Here is a 3,281-nt window from a genome sequence, read left to right on the forward strand (position 1 = left end):
TCCTTCCGAGGAGTGGCTGGTGGGTTTGAACCGCCAGCCTTCTGGTTAGCAGTCAAGTGCTTTAGCCACTATGCTACCAGAGAGGTTTTGGTTAGTGTCTCCCAAATCTCTGTTTTCAGTGCTGACCTTTCTTATGTTCTGTATCTGTATTTCCAATGGCATAATCCACATTCTATAATCTTACTCAATGTCTGCACTAAATATTCCCTAGAACCTACTCCTTCTGTGATCTCCATTTTAACTAGAGGTGTCAGGGCTCTATAATTCACCCAAACCAGAAAATGCTAAGTGGCTTTGCCATCTTGCACCAGACATAACTGGCAAGACTCATTAGTAGTCTCTGGATAGTACAAAAAGTTAATATGCTTAGCTGCTCACCAAAACGATGGAGATTTGAATCCACTCAGAAGTACCCAGGAAGAAAAGCCTGGTGATCTACTTCTGAAATAACAGCCACTGGAAACCCCATGGAGCACAGTTCTACTCTGACACACAAGGGGTCACTGTGAGTTGGAATCAACTTGATAGCAACTAGGAAAAAAAAAAGTTCATTGATATTTATCTCTACAGCTTCCCATAAACACGTCACCTACTCTCTATTCTCAGGTGCAATGCTTGGGCATTTATAGTATGGAAGATGACAATAGCCCACTAGCTGTTCTTCCTGCACAGAGCTGCTCTGCTTTTCAATCTACCTTCTAAAGGCTTCCAGTTATCTTTCTCAAGAGTAAATATAAATATATCACTCTCATGCTCACAAAATTTAAAATAAAACAAAACAAAAAACCTACTTTGATGGCTTCCTGTTGCCTAAAGGCTGAAGTTTAACTTCCCAAGCATGGTAACAAAAATGCTGATTACCCAATAAGCAAGGTAAGTATGGGCTTACTTGTGCTTACTTACTAATCTGTAGGGAACAATTGTGTTATTTCACCACATCAAAGACTCTGCTTGTAGGTATGGCTATCATCTGTCTCTCTCCCAACTCCACAGCACCTTCCTACAGAATCAAGCCCTCTTTTCAAATTTACCATGCCTGACAGGTACAGAGAACCCAGTAAGCAAGGAAAACAGGGCTCACTTGTACTTAGTGCTTACCAGGGACTCCACCCCTGGGGAACATGCTTTATGTCTCATCCCCCACTACTTTCTAACTGTAAAATCTTTCTTTCTCCAGCCCCCAAAAACCGTATGCTTAATCTGTTGTTGTTAGGTGCCGTAGAGTTGGTTCTGACTTATCGTGACCCTGCATCTACAACAGAAGAAAATGGTCCTGCACCATCCTCACATTTGTTGCCATGCCTGACTCTATCATTGCAGTCACTGTGTCAACCCATCTGGCTGAGGGTCTTCCCCTTTTTTGCTGACCCTCTACTTTACCAAACATGATATCCTTCTCTAGAGAAGTGTCCCACCTGATAATATGACAATCTAATATGATAATCTAGACGAGGTTAATTACTCTCTTTTTCTAGTCTATGCTAATTAACACTGTTTTCTCTGTCTGAAATATCTATCTCTAACCATGCACTTATCATTTATTTAATAAACATGAAAGAGGCCTGTTTTAGACGTCACAAACTCAGAGATAGGGCAGGTAAAATGAATGAATGAGGACTATCAGCTATATCTTGAGGCACAAGCCCCATCTAAAGAGGACAGCATTTTCAGGACTTGAAAATTGTTGCCATGCAAGTATTGCTTTTAAGGAAGTCAGGAATTCGTGTTTCTATGTGAAATTTATCAATTTGAAAAATCAGCAGCTAATATTATAAAACTCTAAAACACTCTGTCGCGTACTATTGTGTCTCAGCCAAATAAAGTACATCTGTAGGCTGTCAGAAGCCCTGGTGGTACAGTGGTTAAGCACTCAGCTGTTAACCAAAAGGTCAGCAGTTGGAACCTGCCAGCAGCTTTGCAGGAGAAAAATGTGGCAAACTGCTTCTGTAAAGTTTTAAAGCCTTGGAAACCCTACGGGGCTGTTCTACCCTGTCCTGTAGAGTTGCTATGAATCAAAATCAACTCAACAGCACTGAGTTTAGTTTTCTTTGTAGGCCATCAGATTGGACCTGGATCTAATTTCTACTAGGCCATAGGGATTGAAAAGAGACTAAGGCAGGGCTGTGACCTTTGGGGCTCAGTGCTAGCACTAGCAGGAATTAACAGTCCCTTTGCTCAACTTTTATAACACTTGGTTTACATGGCACCTGCCATAGTGTATTATTATAGCTAATTGTCTGTTTACTCCCTTGAATCAGTAGATCCTGGAGCAGCAAGGCTGTCATTTTCATCTTTGTATTGGCTGCACTGCCACATTGCCTGGCAGTTAGTAGGTGCTCAATTATACCTATATCTAGATAGAGATGTGTGTGCATGTATGTGTATGTCTATAAGTATGTATGTGTGTGTATCTGTACATATGAATACATATATGACATTGTGCCATCAGGGTGCAATATATACAAGTGCTTGGCTACTAACCAAAAGGTTGATGGTTTGAACTCATCAGCTGCTCTGTGGAAGAAAGACATGGCTGGCAATTTGCTCCTGCAAAGATTACAGCTTAGGAAACCCTATGAGGGGGTTTTACTCTGTCACATAGAGTCACCATGAGTCAGAATCAACTTGACAGCACCCAACAACACAAACACATACAAATACACATAATGGCACACAGAATTTACAAACATAAAATAACCAGAGCCAAACTCATAGACATCGAGTCAGTTCTGATCCATAGTGATCCCCACTGGGTTTCCAAGCCTGTAAATCATTACAGAAGTAGATTACCTTATCTTCCTCTGCAGACCAATTGGTGAGTTTGAACCACTGACCTTCTGGTTAGCAGCCAAATGCCTTACCCACTATGCCATGAGAGCTCCTTACTTATATATACACTGATATTCACATATATATTTATATCAACTTAATTCTAAACATTTAAATTATTTAAAATTAAATTAATATTATGCTTCGGGTAGTTTCTCTCATGTAAGCTTTGATCTCATTGAAAAGTTTATCTCCTAAAAAGCAAACCTAAATATACTTTTAGTCATATTTCACTTACATACTATAAACTTAAATATACATACCCATTGCGATAGAGTGGATTACAACTCATGATAACACTATGGGACAGAGAAGTGTATCATAGGGTTTCCAAGGCTGTAAGTCTTTAAGTAAGCAGACTGCCACAACTATCTCCCGCGGAGCAGCTGGTAGGTTCTAACTGCTGACCTTTTAGCTAGCAGCTAAGCACTTAACCACTGCACCATCAGTAC

General features: G+C 40.4%; 1 protein-coding gene across 1 annotated transcript in view; it reads right to left on the reverse strand.

Annotated features, from left to right (window-relative positions):
• ADGRV1 (adhesion G protein-coupled receptor V1) overlaps positions 1-3,281 on the reverse strand; it is a 947,781-nt gene that overhangs the window by 105,125 nt on the left and 839,375 nt on the right. The window lies entirely within an intron of this gene.

Source organism: Orycteropus afer, unplaced genomic scaffold (assembly GCF_000298275.1).
Source record: "Orycteropus afer afer isolate SDZICR_OR568_19922 unplaced genomic scaffold, OryAfe1.0 scaffold00105, whole genome shotgun sequence".
Classification (NCBI taxonomy): domain Eukaryota; kingdom Metazoa; phylum Chordata; class Mammalia; order Tubulidentata; family Orycteropodidae; genus Orycteropus; species Orycteropus afer.